We start from the raw sequence: 24007 nt of genomic DNA, 5'->3' as shown, positions 1-24007 counted from the left end.
TGGGTGGCAGTATAAAAGCCTAAGGTAGACAGACAGGGAGCAGAGTTAACCCAATGCTGAATGCTTTTGAATATCTTACTTGTAATGTTTTGGGCCATTACTCTGTAGCATATCGTGAATACGGTACCTTTTCACAACTGGAATATAGTATCCTACTATCGGTGAAGTTCATGTGGTTTCTATTGGGCAGCTTGGTGTAATTTTGACATTATAGAGACAGTAGTATTACCTTCTTTTTTAATAACTGTCTTTAGAAAGTAAGAACAATTTTACCAAGTTAGCTGGATGATAGTATTACCTTTTTAGTCACAGTATAGTTGCTGTAGTGAAATCCAAGTCAGAACTTAGGCAAATATCCACTACAAAAGGTTGATGGTATCTAAAAGCAGTGTTTAACCCACTGAACAGCTCTCTCTCTCTCTCCCCATTATTCTGTAAACTGGCAGATAATAATTGGTACTATGTGATAGGTAAAGTAATTTTCACTTTTTTTGGTCAGTAAAAAAACCCAGTACAAACCCCTCTCCCCCCCAATCAGACAACATATGTAGGACCTGATTCAAAGACTATCATACATTTCTATGTCATATTTTGGGTATTGTGACTCCATAAGAGGATTAATTCTTTATTCTGAATAATTTTTATCCATACAGCATATGTATTCTCACAGCTGTTAGCTTCAGTACAAACATTTTTAAGTAATTAAACAGGTTTCAAATATTATAAAGAGATGTCAATGCCTCTTGGCAAATTTTAAATATCAGTCTGTTTAGGAACAGCTCTGCATTCCTGGATCTCTCTCTCTCCCTTCCCCTTTTTTATGGTTCCTCCTTTTCCTTTATCCTTAACTGAAATCAATTCATTATGTTTTATGATGACTTATATGTTGAGGGAAGAGAAGAAGAAAATGCATCAGGAAAAGCAAATGAGTGTAAGAGATAAAGAAGCCCCCTCTGCTTTATTTTACATTCTCCTGTAAATTGCTTTCCAGGTTACAACCTCTTTTCCTTTAATCTGTAGGATACATGGATTTTCATACTCACAGAATGCCAAATCAGTCGAAGTTGTAATACCCAGTTCCTGACGTACACCCATATAGCTTCCACCACTGTCTGCACCCCTGTGAATTTGTCAGATGGTCCATCCCTACTCCTATGGAGGTAAATGGGCATTTTGCTATTTATTCTAACAAGAGCCAGAGCAACCTGAAGGCTTCATTTTTCTAACTTGCCTCCATATTAACAGTTGCAACAAAACAAAATATGACTCAGGAAGCAGGGCTAGATGCACAACATTCAGTAAGCTTCCATTTTTAGAAGGCATATTCTAATCTGTTTGAATTCAGATGGTCAGTAGATTGGTCCTTCCAACAGTTCCAGGGGTGGTTGCTGGTCCGAATTTAGTGTTTGTCCTGTTTTCAGACTCAGTGTCAGCTTTAGTTGTTCAACCACAAGGGCTGCAGCACTGGACAAATGTGTCATCTTCCCTGTTTAATATCCTGTGCTCTGCATCAGTAATCTGTTCAAAGTTATTCAGTTTAGAAGTGACATCTGATTCACTTGACAGACCATTTTTCAGCAGGGCACAAACTAATGACAAAAGGCAATTCGAGAAAAGGGAAAGTCTTTAAAAGCAAATTAATCCTGTTTGTTATTAGCAGCTTGTGCGAAAGGAAATAGCCTGTGAAGGAAATCCAAGCCCTTCCAATTGGACAATGTGATGGCCCCCTCATGGAGCATGAGGCTTCATCAGAAACACTCAGTAACATGAATAAGACAACCAAACTTTGTCATATTTCTTTAACAATGTTTCAGAGATTTTTAAGAAGGAAAGCGCTTTTCCTCCAAACAGCAACATTCAAATAGGCTTGATGCTCCAAAGCAGGCTACAACAACATTTTAATCAAAACGTGTAGCCGAATGAACGAACCCATTTAGCAAACATTTCATGATGTTACAAAATAGGAACACAGGGAAGACAATGGAACTTCATAGATTCAGGAGGTAATTTATTGACAAAGCAGTAGACATTGTTGAACATTAAAATGGTTTCTTTGCTTTTATGTCCACAAATATCAGATGGGGAACACAAATGTTTTCTAGGGAGAAGGAGACATACATAAGGAAATCAGTATTATCCCAAGAAAAAGGCAATTGAATATCTGAGGAAGACAAAAGCCAAGGATTCATTCTCACGTTTTGAAAGTAGAAGCCAAAGAGACAAAGGAAGCTAGTAACAGATATTTAAAAATTCACTGAAAATGAATTATAGTAATAGACAGCTGAGAAGACAAATATAACTGCTGTCTGTTGTATTCTGTATTTATAAATGGACTGACATAAGATCAGGGAAGCTTCAGAACTGTGGACATTACTTCATAGTGGGAACAATTCTAGAAACTGTTTTCACTGTGCTTTAATTAGAGCTTAACCATACCTTCCTTCACTTCTAACCTCAATAAACACACCCATCTATGACTATTGTCTCAAGAACTTCTCTTACAAATCCATCCTGGAACCTCTTCAGTTTGGCTTCTTCATTTTCCTCTCTATTTAAAATCTTCTTATCAAAGTCTCTAATGACCTGCTTATGGCCTCCTCCTTCTGCACCTCCCTGCTCTTTTTGACATTATTGATCACACTCTTCTTCTCAGATTCTTATCTTCTTTTCATACTGCCCTCTTTTGGTTCTACTCTGCCTATCTCTCTGGCGATTCCTTTAATGTCACTTCCTCCTGCCTTCTCCTGCTCTGTATGGGAATACCGCAGAGGTCTGTCCTTGGCCATCTACTCCACTTGCTCGACATCCTTTCTTTGTATGATCTCATCTATTCAGACATGCTTCAACTAGTGTATTTAATCTGATTCAAAAGTCTCTTCCTCTGCTACTGATCAGCTGCCTCCTAGCCAGTCTAGTAGTTCAGTTTGTGTCTGACTTCTTCTGGATGTCATGTCACCGGCTTAAATTTAAGGAGTTCAGTTTTAGCCATGTTATCTTTCCTTTAAATCCCTCACTGCCCTACTCCCACATTCCCCTCTGTTACTGTTCACAACACCATCATCCTTCCTGTTATTCAGGCCTTATCTTTGACTCCTCTCTCTCCCTTGCTCTGGATATCCAGGCTGGATTTGTATTCTGCCACTTCTTTCTCCAGTGCATTTCTAGAATACAATCTTTTCCATCTGTCCACACTGCTAACATTCTCAGTCAGGCCATCATCAACACCTATCTTGATTATGATTATGATCACCTCCTCTTCTCTGGCCTTCCCAACATCAACAATACCACCCTCCAGTACCTATAAAGGACAGCTGCTAAACTCATCTTTCTTGCCCATCACTCTGACCATGTCAGTCCTCTCCATGGGATCCATTTTCCATTATATCTCGTTCAAGTTCCTGTACTCACCTTCAAGACCATTCTCATCTTTTTCTCTCCCTCTTCTCAAGTCCCCAGCTCTCCAGCAATGATGCCAGCCTTGAGAGCTCATTTCCCCCACCTCTTTCACAAACATCTATGCACTTTCTTCCATGCTGCCTCTTGTACATGGACCACCTTCCCAGAATTAATCCATTATTCCATGGTCCTCTCCTGTAAATTCTTCCTCAACACCTACTTCAGCTGTGACACAAGAAATCAGTCACCTACAATGGAGGAGTTGGTCAGCAATGGGAGATAAATAAATATAATCTATTTTTAAAACTTTCAAGTTATTCAAGTTGCACGAAGGACCAGCTTGTGTATACCTGTTATCCTAATTTTAGCAATTGGATCCTGCCCTCAAAGTCCAAAATACCTTTAAATTTTTAACCTCGGCATTATGCAAAGAGCATCTAACTGGGCACTGACAGCAGGCTGACAAGGTGAGGGTGGGATTTTTGTCTTGTGGAAAAGGGCAATGGGGGTGGGGTGTTGTATTAAGCAGTATTGCATAACTGGATGTGATACAACATGGCCAGAAGGCAGCAGGAGAGTGATCTAGGAGAGATATATAAGTCCCAGGATGAGGAGAAGCCTTGTTCCCTGTAGAGGGAAGAAAGGTTTCTATAGATTAATTAAAAGCACCTGAAGCCAATTAGAGCATCTGAAACTAGTCACCTGATAAAAACCACCTGCTTCAATCAGCCAGGGGAAGGAGTTGGAGTAGGAGTGCAGTTTGGAGAAGTGCCGTGGCTGGCTAGAAGACCAAGACCCAGACCCTAGGTAAAGAGACACCTGGTTTGTGCAGAGAGGGCAGGAAGCCCCACAAGCTGAAGAACAGGAGAGGGAAGTAGCCCAGGAGAAGGAAGCATTAGTTCAAGTGGTTTACCACTATCCCTAGGGCCCCTGGGCTGGGCCTGGGAGTAGAGGGTGGGCCCGGGTCCCTCCCTCTCCACTACCCTTCTCTGGGTTACTAGTGGGACAGTATATACCCTAGTTCAGGGGCAGGAAACTGTGCCCTGAACCCCTTCCCCCCCCCCCCCCCCCAAGAAGAGGAAGCATGGGACCCATCATAATCGTACCAGCAATTTGCCACACTGGGATTGTGTAAGTAGGTGGGAGTAATAAGTACTGCTGCTTTGGTTGATTTTTAATTGGTATCACTTGTATTCTTAAAAGTATGTCAAGGCCATTCAGAGCTTTTTGATGTGGAATTTGTATGAGACCAATATCTGAATAAATAAATATTTGTATTACAGTAGTGTCTAGAGGCTCCAGCCACACTGGAACTCCGTTTTACTAGGCTATGCAGGCATAAAACAAAAGACAGTCCCTTCTCCAGAGAGTTTATAAGCTTAGTACAAGTCAAGATGCAGTGAGTGAAACAAAACAAAGCAAACATAAACAACAACAAAAAGGAGGATTGGGTTTATGGATAGAGAGAGAACTGGTAACAGTAATACAAATATGTTTCAGAGTGGTAGGCACGTTAGCATGTATCAGCAAAAAGAACGAGGAGTACTTGTGGCACCTTAGAGACTAACAAATTTATTTGAGCATAAGCTTTTGTGGGCTAAAACCCACGTCATCGGCTGCATGCAGTGGAAAATACAGTAGGAAGATAGATATATACACAAAGAGAACATGAAAAAAAATGGGTGTTGCCATACACACGATAACGAGTGATCAATTAAGGTGAGCTATTATCAGATTGATCACTCTCGTTATTGTGTGTATGGCACCAATTTTTTCATTTTCTGTGTGTATATATCTTCCTACTGTATTTTCCACTGCATGCATCCGATGAAGTGGGTTTTAGCCCACGAAAGCTTATGCTCAAATAAATGTGTTAGTCTCTAAGGTGCCACAAGTACTCCTTGCTCTTTTTACAGACACGTTTGTACACAGACCTGTGATATGCACTAGATAGAGAGGGGTTTTTAAACTGTATTTTTGTTTTGTTAGCAGCAGATCAACAGGTCAGAAACAGTAACTCTAACTCTTCACTTGCCTAGCCATTGTCAGTGTTTTGAAGACACCATCATATAAGCAAATCTTAAGGAAGGAGAGGGCTTTCTGGATTGTGTGTAACCAACTGGTTGTTTTACTGTGACCTTTGTCCACCTTCCCTCTCCTCTCCCATTGTTGGTCACAGCTTGTCTTAAATTAGAGGCAGTGACTGTGTCCTCATGTGTAGGCCCAGCTCCATAGAATGTTTATGTTCAATTATTATTATTTTGGCATGCTGCCAAAATTTTCCTGAGCAACACAAGCAAAAGAAAGGAAACAGTGATTTTCATCAGTTTCTCTCATGAAAATATGAACAGAACTTCATGAGCTAACAAAGGAGTTTCTATAATCTGAGAGCTTCAAAAATGGAGGTGTTAGAGATTCTGAGGGGGAAAAAAGGTTGCAAGCATATTTTATAAAGGAAAGTGTTAAGCAGGCAGCCTTGCAGTCACTACAAGCTGCCCCTATGATTATTATGTTATTAGTATTAACAAGGATGAAAGTAATTAGTGTATATTTACCAAAACAAATGTGTTTGTACACAGGCTAGTGATATGCACTAGAGGGTTTTTTAATTGTGTTTTTACTGTACATACAGTACCTACCAAGTAGGATTTGGGTGGGATGTAGAAAAGGAACTTTAAGTGATAATAGTTAGCCACACTGCTTTACAGATTACTGTATGGTGCTCAGATACTATGGTGATGGTGCAGTATAAGAACTGAACAGAATCACAAATAAAATACTTCGAGGAAGCGATGGATACAATGCCTTAAATAGCTACACCACACTACTCAACAAGGTCAGTATACAACAGAGTTACAGCTACTTGTCTGGATAAAGGACTTCTTCACACCCAGAAAATATAAAAGACAGATGTTAACTGTAATTGTGAAGGTAAGTTATTAGGGATGGTAAGAATGGCTAGTGAACAGCTACAGAAATTATTAAAGTAGATTGTATTCATTTTATGTCAGTGATCTGGAAGAACGAACATGTAATATGCTGAAACTTTCAAAGAAGGGGCAATTTACATCTATGGATAAATGTGTTGTGAATGATTTGGATAGATTATTCCAAAATACAAAGCTGAGTCATTGCAAAATGGTCATGTGCACAAAGTGTAGGGAAATCCTATAAATAACTGTATCCACAATGAGGACAGAAAACAAAACACTGGGATGTAGAGAAACCTAGAATTGCTACAAGGCTAACTGAACAAGGGTGTCTTTTTGGCAGCAAAATTTTCAACTGTTTGACTATTCTTTTTAGCATTTCCTTTTATATATTATGTAGCTTTCATGCTTATAGCAATTCATGTTTCCTTGTAGCTTGCCGTTAAACAAATTTTTTATTGAAGTCTGTTTAATGGCAGGCAGACATAATTTCAGTCCCTTAAGGTCATGCTGAGCTCTTCAAAGGTTAGGACATATGCTGGAGTAAGCTGGCTTTTCAGAGTAGTTACTCTGTGGTTTTTAAAGTAATGAGTAAGTTTTAACAATGCATAAGGCATTCTTAAGGATATTACATTACTTTCAAATAGTCTTAAAATCTGCTTCCAAAGGAATGCCTTATTTACATATAATTTAGATTAATGAAGCGGCATATGCTCATTTCCACATTTATAACAATTGAAACAAACAAAAACCCAACCCATTAACCAGCAAACAATTAGCTGTGTCAAAGGATGCTCCCCATTTTTACAACCATAGCAAAAGAAATTCAGAGGCAGCCTCTGAAATGAACAAAATAAAAAAAATTAAACAAAAGACATGAAAGGGTATTTTGACCTTTCAGCTACCAATGTAGCTGAGGCAAAAACTGAAAAATGATTGATGGCTCTTGGCCGGAGCTTAATTCTGAATCTGTCAGACCAGCTGAGGAAGTGAATTCTTGACACAAGGGCCCTCCACCAAGAATAAGAATGCTCTAACCCAGTAAGATCTAGGGTTTGTTGCAGAGAGTAGATCACCTGTTGCATTGGTTCCTTGGCAGAGAGGTGATCTCTCAGGTAACTAAGATCTAAACCACACAGGACTCTAAATATGAAAAATCAACATTGAGTTGCCCTTTGAAGTGAAATGGAAGTCAATGCAGGCTATGGAGCCTTGGCACAATCCACTTCCGATTGCTATTTCCACTAAGGGCATGATCTAAAATCTACTGAAGTCAATGGAAAGCCTCCTGTTGACTTCTGTGGGGTCTGGATCTGACCTTAAGTGGGCAGCTACACCATGCCTTAGCTCCTATTTTTAAGATGTCTTCACATGAAGCCTAAAGAAAGCATAAAAGAAAGCTCCAGCCTGGAGCTCACAAACATGGATCACTGCACCAAGATCTGTGTTGAAGAAAAAAAAGAGTTACAAATGTTTCAACAGCAGCTTTAAAAAAAAAAAAAGCATAATTCTGACTACTGAAGACACTTCAGGAACAATCAAATTTCCAGAAGCTTCCTTAATTTCTGAACTCATTGGAAAAAACTGGGCACCTGCCCTTAACAACAGGGGAAGCACTATCCCCAGCATACTTTCAATAGCCATTCACAGCCACACAGCATCACCTTCATTATGTTTGGAAGACTGAACCTAAGCCTGCTTGTTCTCATTTAAGTCCTTATCTTGGTCAGGAAAGCAAATATCTGGCACAAATTGGTCTGATAAAAATCAAGAGCTATACATCTGCGTCCTGGCAGCACCACAACCCAAACTGCCTCACTGCTTGTTCCAGAGATAGCACATGCACGCCAATTTGGGTGACAAAAGAACCTTGCAGAATCCAGTAAGGCAGACCTCTGGGGTGGGTGAGCAGTCACCCCAAAGGACTAGGTGGGACTCTGACAGGAAGGAACAGAATCACTCAATTCCACCTATGCATTTTAGGATTCTCACTCAACTCAACAAAATCTCGGTCAATGGTATCAAAATCCAACTGCTAGACCTAAAACAATCAGCATGGACTCCTGACCTTTGTCCAGTGTTAGGAGGAAGTCAAACAACAAGAGTATCAGACTCCATACCATGCCTAGACCTAGACCTAGAACTAGACTGGCAGAAGCAAGAGTTACTCCACCATTAGATGGGAGCTGCAGGACATATAATGCTAAATATAGAATTGGTGGGAAAACCAAACTGGCAGGGACCCAGCAGATCATAACACTGTGAGGTAAATGTTGGCAAGCTAAAAATAGAATTGGCAATTTGGAATGTGTTAGCATGCATCCAAGGAATGTTGGCAGTTGGCATGCATCCAAGAAAGATCTGACAAAGATATTAGCAGAAGTGTCTAGAAAGTTCTGACAGGATGGTATAAAAGTCAGTGTGTCAGTGGGGAGTAGAGATAGTAGGAGATGAGGAAGCAGAGACCTGAGAGCTCACAGACAAGCAAGCAGCTGCAAGCAAGCAAGCAGACAGCAGCAGAAGGAGTCTTGTCACTGGAGCAGAGGGAGGGGAGAAAGAGAGCGGGTGCATGCAGGAGAGACAGTATAGTGAAGACAGGGTAAGCTTGTCAGTTATAGTAGAATATAGTGTAACTTAGTGTATGTGTGTGGGGGGGGTTAATAAAGATGTCTGAGAGTGCATTAATTGTGAAAGGAATTTCTATATGTAAGACCTAAAGAACAATTAAGAACTGATCTCCGTGACCTGTGGAAGACTGATCACCTGAAGCAGGGTGCAGCCACTTAAGAACATTTTCAAACTATATTTCCTTGCAGTTTAAGTGCTCCTTAACTTGTTATAAGGGATTTGTGTTTTCTAACATCAATAAGGGGATTGTTAGTTTGTTATATTAGGGATTGTTTGCACCAATAAAAGGTGCCTTGTTTTGGAACATGGCTTGTGTCAATCATTTATCAGAAGGCTGCAATAGTGTCCTCTGTGGGTAACAGGTCTGAACTATTCTGGGGATTTTCTGAACAGGGAACTCCTGGTGCGCCCAATGTATTTCCTTAGGCACCTTGGAGACCCATACCTGAAGGAGAAAGTAGTTAAGGACATTGAGGTCAATGGTAAATGGGACAAAATACAACATGGCTTTACAAAAGGTAGATTGTGCCAAACCAACCTGATCTCCTTCTTTGAGAAAGTAACAGATTTTTTTAGACAAAGGAAACGCAGTGGATCTAATGTACCTAGATTTCAGTAAAGCGTTTGATACGGTGCCACATGGGGAATTATTAGTTAAATTGGAAAAGATGGGGATCAATATGAAAACTGAAAGGTGGATGATAAGGAATTGGTTAAAGGGGAGACTACAGTGGGTCATACTGAAAGGTGAACTGTCAGGCTGGAGGGAGGTTACCAGTGGAGTTCCTCAGGGTTCGGTTTTGGGACCAATCTTATTTAATCTTTTTATTACTGACCTTGGCACAAAAAGTGGGAATGTGCTAATAAAGTTTGCGGATGACACAAAACTGGGTGGTATGGCCAATTCAGAGAAGGACCGGGATATCATACAGGAAGATCTGGATGACCTTGTAAACTGGAGTAATAGTTATAGGATGAAATTTAATAGTGAGAAGTGTAAGGTCATACATTTAGGGATTAACAAGAATTTTAGTTATAAGCTGGGGATGCATCAATTGGAAGTAACGGAGGAGGAGAAGGACCTTGGAGTATTGGTTGACCACAGGATGGCTATGAGCCGCCAATGTGATATGGCTGTGAAAAAAAGCTAATGCGGTCTTGGGATGCATCAGGCGAGGTATTTCCAGTAGAGATAAAGAGGTGTTAGTGCCGTTATACAAGGCAAAGGTGAGATCTCATCTGGAATACTGTGTTCAGTTCTGGTCTCATGTTTCAGAAGGATGAATTCAAACTGGAACAGGTACAGAGAAGGGCTACTAGGATGATCCAGGGTTTTTTTTTGCCTTCCTCTGCAGCATGGGTCACTTGCTGGAGGATTCCTGCACCTTGAAGTCTTTAAACCATGATTTGAGGACTTCAATAGCTCAGACATAGGTGAAAGGTTTATTGCAGGAGTGGGTGGGTGGGTGAGATTCTGTGGCCTGCATTGTGCAGGAGGTCAGACTAGATGATCATAATGGTCCCTTCTGACCTTAATGTCTATGATAACAGATTGGTGTGGTTGGCAGTTTTGAGGGAACCCTTGGTAAACCCTGTAGGGGGCAATAGGTTAGCTATTCTGAGGATACCCTGAAAACAGAATTAGGGTAACAGCAGGGGTCTAGGAAATCTGAAGACTCCAAATATTCCCAGCATTGCCTCACCATCATCTGAATGGGGCATCTCCACCTCAAAAAGGGCAGGACGATACTGAGATCAATTCTGAGATCAATTCTTCATACTGGAATTTTAAAAATTTTGGCTTTATAGCTATGTAATGGAGATGACTCCTAAAGAGATGAAAATCTCTGAAAAGCTAAAGCAGCTGCAGGAACACCTGTAATGTTATTTTCAGTCTAGAACAGATGTATTAAGCAAAGGAACTACTGGAAAATCTTCATTGGCAACTGATCAGTCTGACATAGGATTACCTTTGGAGATGTCTTAGAGTTTTTTGCCTTAACCACCAGACTATAGAGTGTGGGAGTCTTCCTGTCTCCACTCCCTCAATCCCTATGAAAACTTAGTAAAAACTCATATCTCCATGTAAACAAAATTTTGGCAATGTTTCATTTAATCAAAAATGTTTTGACCAGCTTTCCTGCAAGCACTGCATGGACCTCCACACAATGCAGAGTCAACCTGTGGAACTCATTGCTGGAGATGTTAAGGCCAAAAGTATAACTTGGTTCAAAAGAGAAGAAGATAAGTTCATGGAGGATGGTCCATCAATGACTATTAGCCAAGATGGTCAGGGACACAACCCATTGGCTAAACCTCAGACTCCAGAAACTGGGATGAATGACAGGGGATGGATCACTCGATAAATTGCCCTTGTCTGTTAATTCCCTCTGAAACATCTGTCACCAGCTGCTGTTGGAAGACAGGATACTGAGCTAGATGGACCATTGGTTTGACCCAGTATTGCTGTTATGTTCTCAACTTGCCTTTGGGCCACCATCTGATTTAGGGCTCAAATTTTTCTCATTTAGATAATTTTGAGCAAATGTTTCCATATGTTTCATGTCAAACTCATGAGAAAAAAGTAATATACTCAAGCTCGTATTTTCTCAACTGGGGCTTGAGTTGCTGTCTTCTGTCACATACACTATCTATTGACTTGGAATGAGTGGCATCTGTTTCTTTGTTCTGACGAAGCTAGTATTTTCTGGATCCTCCCTGAACTCCTGTAACGTTGATAAAGATTCTGAAATTACATAATCAGAGGATAACTGTATATTAAATTTTACAGGTTTTTTAATTGGATATTTCTATCATAGCTACTTTATGCTTGATTTACAGTGGTCTTATTTAAAGGTTTCTAGCTAGCATGTTTCACTTTTGTAGTAAGCCAAATGTAATGTTGTAGACAGCATTATCTTTTTTTTCTTAATTTATATTTGATTTTTATTTATCCTTCGTTAAATGCTCACATTCTGCTCAGCACTGTAGAAGACACAATAGACAATACCTGTCCCCCATCCCCCAAGTGCATATAATCTAAGGCTCCAGTCTGGCAATTTACAATGCATGGGTGGACTTCACATTAAAGTTAATGGGGCTCTACATGGGCACAGCAGCCTGCCTGCTCACTGTAAATTGCAGGATCAGGGCCATAAATAATTGCATGTGGATCTGAGATTAACTTCAAGTTAAAGCCTATAACTAGAAGCCTGCAATTTCTGTATTCTGGAGTTTGCAAGGCCAATGGGCCTATCCTGCATGCAATACAATCCTATTTGTCCTCCACTTATTAGTATTTTAGCTGAGAGATTTTCAAGTTTATGCAGAAATGAAATGAGAAAAACTGACAAATTAAAAATCGCCCTACTGTGCCTTTGAATCTGATTCATTGATTCAAACAGTTTGAAAGAGAAACTCCTACAGCTTAGAAAGGGTAAAACCTTTAAGTGATTCTAATGGAATAAACTCCACATACAGTCAAGAAGGAGAACAATTCCTGTACATTTCAGATACAATGCCAATGTATTGAAACTTAGTAAAATGCACAATCCCAACCACCAAATACGAAATTCTACACTTAGAGGAGTCTAGCAAATTTTAAAGGTGAGTTTAGGACTGTTTTAGGTATGGAAGGAGCAATTTCACCACTTTCACCGTTCCAATTTACACAGATTTTTTCCACAGAAAGCAGTCAGCTAAGTCTGACTGATATTAACAAAAATAGCAGCAACCTAATAGGAAGTAATTTCACTGTTGACTGAATTCCACTGCATGCAACTGATGCCATTCCAAATTCAGTGGATTGAAAGTGTCATGGATACATTGTCCTTGGCCTCTGTGGGATAAAGCCAGCCTTTCTGCTCTTTCAGCATGCTGAAGTTGGGCTATATCTCATTCTGAAAAATTGGACACTATCACAGCGTCTTTTTTTTCCTTTACTGTATATGTTATTTATTTATATATACATTTTCTCAAACCAACTCCTGGAATTCCCCCACTATCCTCCTGTCCACCTATGTCTCTATCCACTCTACTCCTCCACCTGGGGCCTTCTTTCTGTCCCTTACCTGTAACTTTCTATTTAGGCATTTCTTTTCACTTGTACTGCCACTTTAAGTTTAGGATGACAGAAGTTAGAGATGGAAAAGTCCCATCAAATCCACCCTCCTTAAATGTGAGATATAGTTCCATATTCCGCTTTGCTATATCAGTGTAGATCTGGAGTAACTCCAGTTTTCTTCAGTGGAGTTAATCCAGTTATTTGGGAGTAGTGACAAGGCCAGAGGATGTATCATATCAAAGAGATACTTCACTTGTTCTTTGCCTTAGAATCTCTTTACACTTCAGCTTACAAATGACTTCTGTTGTAAAGAATTGTGTTTTTTTTTGTATAATGAAAGGTATATAAAAGTTAAACTGTATTGTATGTTGTTTGATTAAAGAAAAAAGTGGATGACCTGCTTAGGAAGCAGTCATTCACACCATCACAGTAACAGTGACTGGATTCTAGAAACACACCAAAACAAAGAGGGATTTCAGAGGAAAGAAATACCTGACAGCCTAAAATAAGAAGGCCTAAAAATATCCTGATGCCCCATAGGATGGAGGTGTCACATATTATAGATCCTTTTCCCCTTGACAGAAGAGCTCTCATTCTTTTTCTCCTTGGAAATGATCTGGACAGAAAACTTAGATACTGAGGGGGAAAAAAACCTCCTGGTTTTCTGTTCTATACCTCTCCCTCTGTTCTACTATTCCCTTCTAAGCTTTAGATCACAACTTCCCTTCTATTTTACATTCTCCTTGCTTTCCCTCATTTATACTAAATTCTTTTTCACTTCCTCTTTCTTTCCCTCCCTTTAGAAAAGAAGGCCTAGTGCCTATACACATAATCAAAACATTTTCAAGTAACCAACCCGGAAGATGTGAAATGTATTTTACGCTCTGTTATAATTACTTTATTTTTTCTGCTAGCACTGCTTGGGAAGATTGCTCTAATTTGTGTAATTTTTCTGGAACTGCAATGGCAGAACATTTAAGTAATTGGACTATGTTTTTAAAATAGAAAGCTACCATAATTGGATATTTCTTTAACGATTTCTGCTTATACTTTAGTAATAATCATTACCCATATACTGTGCTCAGTTTTATGGTAGTTTATTTTTTTTAAAAGTAATATTTCCACTGTAACTTTGTTTGAATGTGAAAATAAATGAATGGCTGACTATATGCCCTGTCTCTGCTGCAAAGGACCTCTGGTAAGATTTCTAGCATTGTTTGTTTCCCACCACATGGTTCTGTTTCCATGGGAGCAGAATTTCTGGCACATGTGGTGCTGTCTCCCTTGTGGTTACATTTCCCAACATGCCTTGCTGTTACTATGGAAATGACTGCCCATTAATCTTGCTGTCCTTTTACTACTAAAGCACCTTTAACTGTCTCAAACAATCAAGTGATGTTACCTGCTGCCCTGAAAAGGGAGAAAACTGCATCCCATTCCACAATTCCTGCATTGATTTTAGTCCAGATTTAATCAAGGAGTAGAAGGAACCAAAAGGAGACTTGCTACATGCCCTATTTCAGCTCTCTCTTTGAAACACTGGAACAGAACAGTCTTTCAGATACAGACCCAGGCAATTGACTGAGGTCTGCATTTTATATAATTAAATGAAAAGGCAGTTGACAGAATGTTTTTTGAATATTTTCTGTTTCTCTACTTTGTGTTTTCTGGTCCACTAAACAGCCACACACTAAAAGTCTTGTTCAGGAAGACCAAGCACAACTGGCCAATAGCATGCTACTGGAATATGACATGTAAGTTACTGGCACTAATCTGAAGAGTCACATCTCTATGATAGATCAGATATACAGGGAAGACAGTACCTAGCATAACAAGATCTAGGTCCATGACAGGCGCTCCTTCAGACTATGATATACAAATAATTCATAAAAACTGAAACTACATCTCAATTTCTGTAACCCTTTCAACTGAAACTGATTTCAGCGAGGAAGGATACAAGTTATCGGTAGAATCCTCCAAAAGTCTTAAATAAAAACATTATGGGACCAAATCCTAAAGTTATTAAGGGGCAGATCCTTAGCAGATGGTCTACAAGCTATGCCAATTTACACTCAGGAAAGATCAGCACCACAATGTCAACACTAAATAGAAACTTTAGACTGAGGATTAAGCGACTAATGACAATATTTCATAGGAAATAAAGAGTGAAATGGCAGAGAGAAAGAGAGGAGCATTTGTGTATGGATGGGCTGTTCTTGCCAGTACCAACAAGTATAAGAAATTTCACAATGAAGGCTGTTTTGCTGAGGAATAGAATTTGAATTTCTGGAGAGAGTTTACACAAGTATCTGAACTACCTGACACTCACCCGAAGCTCCTAAACTTTTGAGGTTCTCCTGTAGTTAAACTGGAACCCACTAGCTCCTAAAGTTTAGGCTGGAAGAATGATAGGCAAGGTTCTGGTCTGATATACACTGTCTTCCCACTGTTGTAACTTCTTGAAGCTAGAATCTGGCCCAAACATAGAGGCACCAGTACAGCTGCCTGGAGAATTCTCGCACCACCAGGGTGGTGCTGAGCTAACCTAGGCAGCTCTATGCTCTCCTCCTGCACAGCCCCCAGCGTAGGGGTGGAGGAAGAGTAGCCAGTGTTCTGTGCTGTTGCTATCCTGGGCTGCAGAGCAGCGCACAGCCAGCCAGAGCAGACTCCAGGGCTGTTTTATCATATACCAGGGACCATAGTGGCCAATCAAGAGGCCCCTTTGCTCCCATGTTTCACTGGTATACTTTCCAGTGCAGAGTCTTGTCACAGAATCTGGCCAATTTACTTCAGTGGAGTCACACATGATTTACACCAGCGTAAAGTCAGAATCAGACCCTTTATCATCACTGGCTAACTTCTCCCCTGAAGAACAGAAAAGAAAAAAATGCCACATTCAAGAGCACAGAGTCATTGGTGTATGCAGCTGGGTGCTACTTACTGTACACCATCTCATGGCCAGAGGTCACTTCATAGGCAGCCTGCCCCTGTTAGCTCCCTCTTGCAGGCCTTTCAAGCTCTTGACAGTCTCTGTTGTGGCTCACAGCATCTCTACCCAGGGCTAGTTTAATGTCAAATAAAGTTCAGAACCCTTAATCACAAACTAATCCAAACAATCCCCAAAGAACCCCCATCATAAAGTCTATAAACACAATTCATACTTTGGTCCAGTTCTTCCGCCACACCCAGAGCTCTTCCTCTGTCAGTCAGCTCCACCCAAGGCCAGTAGTCCCAGCCTGCTCTTGCTGAAGCTCTGACCTTGGTTTCCTTCTCCTGTCAATGTCTCCCTTGTTCTGAGGGAGAAGGCTGCCCTCCTACAGAGAGCTCCTCCTGATTGGTTGGAAGAGAGAGGAGCCCTGCCCCACCCTACACTGCAGGGCTCCTGAGCATGGCCCCTTAAAGGAAATATGTCAGAGTTTTTCCTCCCTCATCCAACTCCTAACTCCCAGAACCACTTCCTCTCTTCAGCTACAAGGTCATTTGTTTATTCCAAGCACCTGGAAAAGGTTTTTCTGGCATCATTTGTCCTTAAAGGGCCAGTACACCCCATTACAGTGTAAGTCAGAAGTAACCCCATTGGTGTCAGTGGGGAATTTCTGGATTTACACTGGTGTAAGTGAGATTAGCATCTGGCCTTCAGAGCCTAATATTAAAAAAACCCATCACTTCTAGGATTTGTAATTAAATTTCTTAGATGCTCCAGTGAACATTGCTGCTTTCCCAAGTAAGCTGAACTGCAAAAGCACATGAAATATTAACAAATAAACTGGCTTAGTGGGCAGGGAGGAGTCGGAGGCAAATGCTGCAGGAAGACACTGAGGTGTCCCTTATGGAGACTGGTCGGAGCACATTGAAGTCTCCTGATTCCCACTGATTTACTGTCATAATATATGACCACCAAAATGGAAAAACAAATTTGCTTCAGAAAGCCAGGAAACATTTATTTCCAAAGACAGGATGGTTCATACCATTTTCTTACAGATTAGTATCATCGGGCAGTATTTTGTATCCAACAGAAGGTGCATGAGAAAATGTTTGTTTCTCAAATTTAGTCCTCATTCTCTTCTCACATCAGATTGAAATTAATGATCAGTGGTTCACAGTCACGCTGGACTGATAACGAGTGTGGTCCTGCAGGGATCGGTTCTGGGTCCAGTTCTGTTCAATATCTTCATCAATGATTTAGATAATGGCATAGAGAGTACACTTACAAAGTTTGTGGACGACACCAAGCTGGGAGGGGTTGCAAGTGCTTTGGAGGATAGGATTAAAATTCAAAATGATCTGGACAAACTGGAGAAATGGTCTGAAGTAAACAGGATGAAATTCAATAAGGACAAATGCAAAGTACTCCACTTAGGAAGGAACGATCAGTTGCACACATACAAAATGGGAAATGACTACCTAGGAAGGAGTACTGCGGAAAGGGATCTGGGGGTCATAGTGGATCACAAGTTAAATATGAGTCAACAGTGTAATGCTGTTGCAAAAAAAGCAAACGTCATTCCGGGATGTATTAGCAGGAGTATTGTAAGCAAGACATGAGACACAATTCTTCTGCTCTACTCTGTGCTGATTAGGCATCAACTGGAGTATTATGTCCAGTTCTGGGCACCACATTTCAGGAAAGATGTGGACAAATTGGAGAAAGTCAAGAGAAGAGCAACAAAAATGACCAAAAGTCTAGAAAACATGACCTATGAGGGAAGATTGAAAAAATTGGGTTTGTTTAGTGTGGAAAAGAGAAGACTGAGAGGGGACATGATAACAGTTTTCAAGTACATAAAAGGTTGTTACAAGGAGGAGAAAGAAAAATTGTTGTTCTTAACTTCTGAGGATAGGACAAGAAGCAATGGGCTTAAATTGCAGCAAGGGCGGTTTAGGTTGGACATTAGGAAAAACTTCCTAAATGTCAGAGTGGTTAAGCACTGGAATAAATTGCCTAGGGAGGCTGTGGAATCTCCATCATTGGGGATTTTTAAGAGCAGGTTGGACAAATACCTGTCAGGGATGGTCTAGATAATACTTAGTCTTTCCTTGAGTGCAGGGGACTGGACTAGATGATCTCTCTATGTCCCTTCCAGTTCTATGATTTACACCAGCAGGACTCCTTTGACTTAACTGGAGTTACTCCTGATTTACAATTAGGCCTGTGCAGTCAGTTTTTAACTCTTTAAGACATTTATTTACTGACTATAGTTTTTCTTACATTTGGACTGCAGTCATGCACCAGGAATATTCAGAGAATCAGTAGAACTTTTTCTAGATTTTATGTTAATTGGATTGTTTTTCCCTAAAGCTAGCACTGATACACAAACAAATTAGTTTACATCTTGGTTTATAAATATAAAGCAAGGAAATCTTGTACATTAAGTTTCATGTTAACGTCTCTGCTTAAGTCCCACCTCTTTGGGGACACCACAGCAAGTGAATCAGTCAAGACACTTAATTTTTTAAGATGGTGTTCCCCACGACCCTCTCTTTCTCTCTCTCACACACACGTTCAACTACGCTAAACATGGACCATATTCCTTTGATCCCTGTCCTTCCTCTCCTATCCCCATTACATTGTCTTGTTGCTCCTTCATTTCATCATAGAATCAAAGGGTTAGAAGGGATAGCTGAAACCAGATTTTAAGCATGAACTGATCTCACAGGGCTGGAGGCTCTCTGGTGATGATCTTTGGGCATTTTCAGACATCCCACTTATCCCTTCTTCTAATGTATGGCATCAGGTGCTTCCAGGAATGACATCATAACAGAAGTGTGGTGGGCTGCTGCTCTCTTCAGCTCCCAGTACCCCCTGTAAACTGTCAGCCGGCCTCTTGAGGTCTTCTGTGGCTGAGCCCACCAGCTGCGTCACACCATTCAGATAGCTTCCAACAAACTCAAACAGAAGAAGTTCCTTGCCCTTCAGGGCCAATTATAAATAAAATGGTTTCTTACTTTTCTGGAGCTTAATTCTCTTTCCGGAATTAAATCAGCAGGGTTCAACCCCTGAACTCCTGCTACCAATTGTGGCCACCATAGGCCCCTGCCCAACATGCTTCTTTTGCCTATGGGCTAGGAAGCATCTCTCCTCTCTCAACAGGCTCCAGCCAGGAACTACCTTGCTAGCAGCAGGCAGCTCCTTTTATTTTGGCCTGCTGAGTCTTGACTGGCTCTTGCTGATTCCCAGCTCTTCTAGTTGCTGGAGGACCAGATGTCAATGGTTCCCAAAATGGCTCCTCTTGGGATGCTTCTGTAGGCAACCCTAAAAGTCTACTACTTGCTTCTCTTTTCCTCTCAGAAAGCTGTTTTCTGGGGCAGGGTGTAGCAGAGCAGCAGGACCTCCAGCAGGGGGCCCACAAAGGCCTGGTATACCCCGTCATAACAAGTCAATCAGTGCTGATCAACAAAATCTCACTGCCACATAAGAGAGAGTGGCCACATACAGGAGAATACTTCCTCAAGGTGTTTCACGGTTGCAGAATAGATACAGAAAAAGCGGCAATGCAAGAGATGCCCCATCTGAAAGCCTGAAGAGGTTATTCAGTTCCCATGCTCTTTCAATCTTTGGCTGCTGACATACAATGATGCCAATTAGCATCAGTGGTACTGGTATGGCTTGTCCAGGAGGAACTTGGTTTAGATCATTTCACATAGACCACTGAGCAGCCATCAAATGGAAGTGATCACTCGAAAGATTTTTGTTTTCTCTTGTGGAAAATGAATATAGAAACACAGGCAGAAGTCCACTGCAAGTGTATTAAACTGCAAGCAGCCTGCCACATGGTCAGTGCACTGCTAACTTCCTATCACCGTTCTCAGATTGCAAACGATAGCTACATCTACACTACAAGCTAGGGGTGTGATTCTCAGCTCATGCAGACATACTCAGGTTCACTCTCATTTCAGAGAGCGCACTAAAAATAGCATAGCACAGGCCAGGGCTGGCTCTAGGCACCAGCAAAACAAGCAGGTGCTTGGGGCGGCACAGTTCTAGGGGTGGCATTCCGGCACCGGCCATGCTGCCCCTAGAAATGTGCCCCCGTAGCCCCAGCTCGCCTCCGCCTGCTCCCCCGAGGGTGCTGGCGCCGCTCGGCTTCTCCCCCTCCCAGGCTTGCCGCGTGCCAAACAGCTGTTTGGCGCAGCAAGCCTGGGAGGGAGGGAGGAGAAGCGGAGCAGCGGCTCGCTCGGGGGAGGCGGCGGTGGTGGAGCGGAGGTGAGCTGGGGCGGGGAGTGGTTCCTCTACACCCCTCGCCCTCGTTACTTCCTGCGCTCCCCCCACCCTTGCTCCCCTCCGCTCCGCCTGCTCCCCTGAACACGCTGCCTCTCCCTCGCCCAGTGGTGAGCTGGAGTCGGTTCGTACCGGTTCGCGCGAACCAGTCGTTAAATTTTGAAGCAGTTTTAGAACCGGTTGTTAACCCGCTTCCCTGCAGGGGTGCTGAGGCTTTGATGGGCTCTGGCCAGGAAGTGATGTAATTCCTCCTCCGGCCACCGGGGACGCTGCGCTGCAGGAGCCATGTGTGCTGCCGCCTGGCCCTGGGCACGAGCCCTGTTGCTGCTGCTGCTCCCCTGGCCCTGGGGCTCCCGCTGCTGCCTGGTGGGTCCCCGGCTGCTCTGCTGGGCCTGGGCTGCGTCCTGCTGCTCTCCCCATGAGCACCCACCACCCTGCCCACAGCCAGCCCCTGCCTCCAGCCACCCCCGCACCCCCTGCCTGCCTGCAACCACCCCCGTGCCCCTTGCCCGCAGCCAGCCCCTGCCTCCAGCCACCCCCACACCCCCTGCTTGCCTGCAACCACCCCCGTGCCCCTTGCCCGCAGCCAGCCCCTGCCTCCAGCCACCCCCACACCCCCGACTGCAGCCAGCCTGCCTCCAGCCACCCCCTGCCCTGCCTCCAGCCACCCCCCGCTTGCAGCCAGCCCCCATCTCCAGCCACCCCCGCACCCCCTGCCCACAGCCAGCCCCTGCCGCACCCCCCGCCTGCAGCCAGCCTGCCTCCAGCCACCCCCGCACCCCCTGCCTGCAGCCAGCTTGCCTCCAGCCACCCCCTGCCCTGCCTCCAGCCACCCCCGCACCCCCCGCCTGCAGCCAGCCCCCGTCTCCAGCCACCCCCGCACCCCCTGCCCACAGCCAGCCCCTGCCGCACCCCCTGCCTGCAGCCAGCCTGCCTCCAGCCACCCCCGCACCCCCTGCCTGCAGCCAGCCTGCCTGCAGCCACCCCCTGACCTGCCTCCAGCCACCCCCGCACCCCCCGCCTGCAGCCAGCCTGCCTCCAGCCACCCCCTGCCCTGCCTCCAGCCACCCCCGCACCCCCTGCCTGCAGCCAGCCCCCATCTCCAGCTGCCCCCTGCCCTGCCTCCAGCCACCCCCGCACCCCCCGCCTGCAGCCAACCTGCCTCCAGCAACCCCCTGCCCTGCCTCCAGCCACCCCCACACCCCCTGCCTGCAGCCAGCCCCCGTCTCCAGCCACCCCCGCACCCCCTGCCCACAGCCAGCCCCTGCCGCACCCCCCGCCTGCAGCCAGCCTGCCTCCAGCCACCCCCGCACCCCCTGCCTGCAGCCAGCCACCGTCTCCAGCCGCCCCCTTCCCTGCCTCCAGCCACCCCCTGCCCTGCCTCCAGCCACCCCCGCACCCCCTGCCTGCAGCCAGCCTGCCTGCAGCCACCCCCTGCCCTGCCTCCAGCCACCCCCGCACCCCCCACCTGCAGCCAGCCTGCCTCCAGCCACCCCCTGCCCTGCCTCCAGCCACCCCCGCACCCCCTGCCTGCAGCCAGCCCCCGTCTCCAGCTGCCCCCTGCCCTGCCTCCAGCCACCCCCGCACCCCCCGCCTGCAGCCAGCCTGCCTCCAGCCACCCCCTGCCCTGCCTCCAGCCACCCCCGCACCCCCTGCCTGCAGCCAGCCCCCGTCTCCAGCCGCCCCCGCACCCCCTGCCTTGCCTCCAGCCCCCGTCTCCAGCCGTCCCCTGCCCAGCCTCCAGCCACCCCCGCACCCCCCGCCTGCAGCCAGCCTGCCTCCAGCCACCCCCTGCCCTGCCTCCAGCCACCCCCGCACCCCCAGCCTGCAGCCAGCCCCTGTCTCCAGCCACCCCCGCCCCCCCTGCCCTGCCTCCAGCCCCTGCCGCTTCCCCTGCCCCGTCTCCAGCCACCCCCGCACCCCCTGCCCGCAGCCAGCCCCTGCTGCACCCCCTGCCCTACCCACAGCCAGCATCTGTCTCCAGCCACCCCTGCACCCTCTGCCTGCAGCCAGCCCCTGCTGCATCCCCTGCCCTGTCTCCAGCCACCCCCGCACCCCCTGCCCGCAGCCAGCCCCTGCCGCACTCCCTGCCCTGCCCGCAGCCAGCCCCTATCTCCAGCCATCCCGTGCCCTGCTCGCAGCCAGCCCTTATCTCCAGCCACCCCCTGCCCTGCCCGCAGCCAGCCCCTGCCTCCAGCCACCCCCGCACACCGTGCCTGCAGCCAACCCCTGCCGCACCCCCTGCCCTGCCCGCAGCCAGCCCCTGCCTCCAGCCACCCCAGCACACCCTGCCCGCAGCCAGCCCGTCTCCAGCCACCCCTACACTCCCTGCCCGCAGCCAGCCTCTGCCGCATGCACCCGCTGCCCTGTCTCCAGCCAGCCCTGCACCCTCTGCGTGCAGCCAGCCCCGCCGCACCCTCTGCCCTGTATCCAGCCAACCCCTGCCGCACGCACCCCCGCCCTGCCCGCAGCCAGCCTGTCTCCAGCCACCGCCACACCCTCTGCCCTGCCTTCACCAGCCCCTGCCGCATCCCCTGCCTTTCCCGCAGCCAGCCCCTGCCGCACCCCCTGCCCTGCCCGCAGCCAGCCCCTGTCTTCAGCCACCCCCGCACCTCCTGGCCTGCCCGCACTAGCCCCTGCTGCACCCCCTGCCCTGCCCGCAGCCAGCCCCTGTCTTCAGCCACCCCCGCACCCCCTGGCCTGCCCGCACCAGCCCCTGCTGCACCCCCTGCCCTGCCCGCAGCCAGCTCCTGTCACCAGCCAGCCCTGCACCCCCCTGCCCTGCCTGCAGCCATCCCCTACCTCCAGTCAGCCCCTGCCCTGCCTCCAGCCAGCCCCACACCCCTTTGCCTCCAGCCAGCTCTGCACACTCTGCCCTGCCCGCAGCCAGCCCTGCACCCCCTGCCTCCAGTTAGCCCTGCCCCATGCCCCTGTCTGCAGCTGGCCCCACATCCACTGGTGCCCTGCAGTTCCCAGGGCAGTAACCCTGCACACCTGCTTCAATGAGGGGGGCAGGGAGCAGCTGGGACCCACACATGTGCACACCCTAGGGTGACCAGACAGCAAGTGTGAAAAATCAGGACAGGGGGTGGGGGGTAATAGGAGCCTATATAAGAAATGGCCACAATTATTAGTCGGTGAAGTAAATTTGACTGGAAATAGACGGACACTATATTATATTTTCCCCAACAGTTAGGTTATTATTAATTATTATAGAAAGGGTTTTGCAATAATTTGCATTTGTATTAGTTTTTGTAGCATTTTCCTAGTGAGTAAGAATCCTAAAATGAAACTGACTAGGCACAAAAGTGAAATCGATTAGTATGTTCAGTGTCCAGCTTGAATGTACTGAAAAGATAAAACTCAATAAACAGCACAAATGATTAATAGAAATTAGTTTTTAATAATCAAAGGTATTATTGGTAGCGTAAGTAAGGAAATTTGTATTTTAACAAACTTGACTTGCTGGGCAGTATATAAATACAGCAGATAAACATCTGCTTGTTTGGAGAGTGAATTGAAGAGGCTGGATAATTCAGTGCATCAGAGCGGCAATTCCATGAAAAGAATGTTTTTCCCGCAAATACTTTTTTAGACATTTTGCTGCTTGTTGCATAGGCTATAATCAGGGAGTACTGGTGCATTTGCAGGTGTTGTATGTATTTGTGTATGGTATGCTAAGTGTTGGTGTATCCTCCTTCCAGGCACCCCTGCTGGCCTCAACATGGCTCTGCAAGTGGCTCTTCACCTCAGTTTACCCCTTTCAGAGAC

This window comes from Chelonia mydas, chromosome 5, assembly GCF_015237465.2.
Source record: "Chelonia mydas isolate rCheMyd1 chromosome 5, rCheMyd1.pri.v2, whole genome shotgun sequence".
In the NCBI taxonomy this organism is placed as follows: Eukaryota; Metazoa; Chordata; order Testudines; family Cheloniidae; genus Chelonia; species Chelonia mydas.
This window is presented reverse-complemented; position numbering follows the sequence as displayed.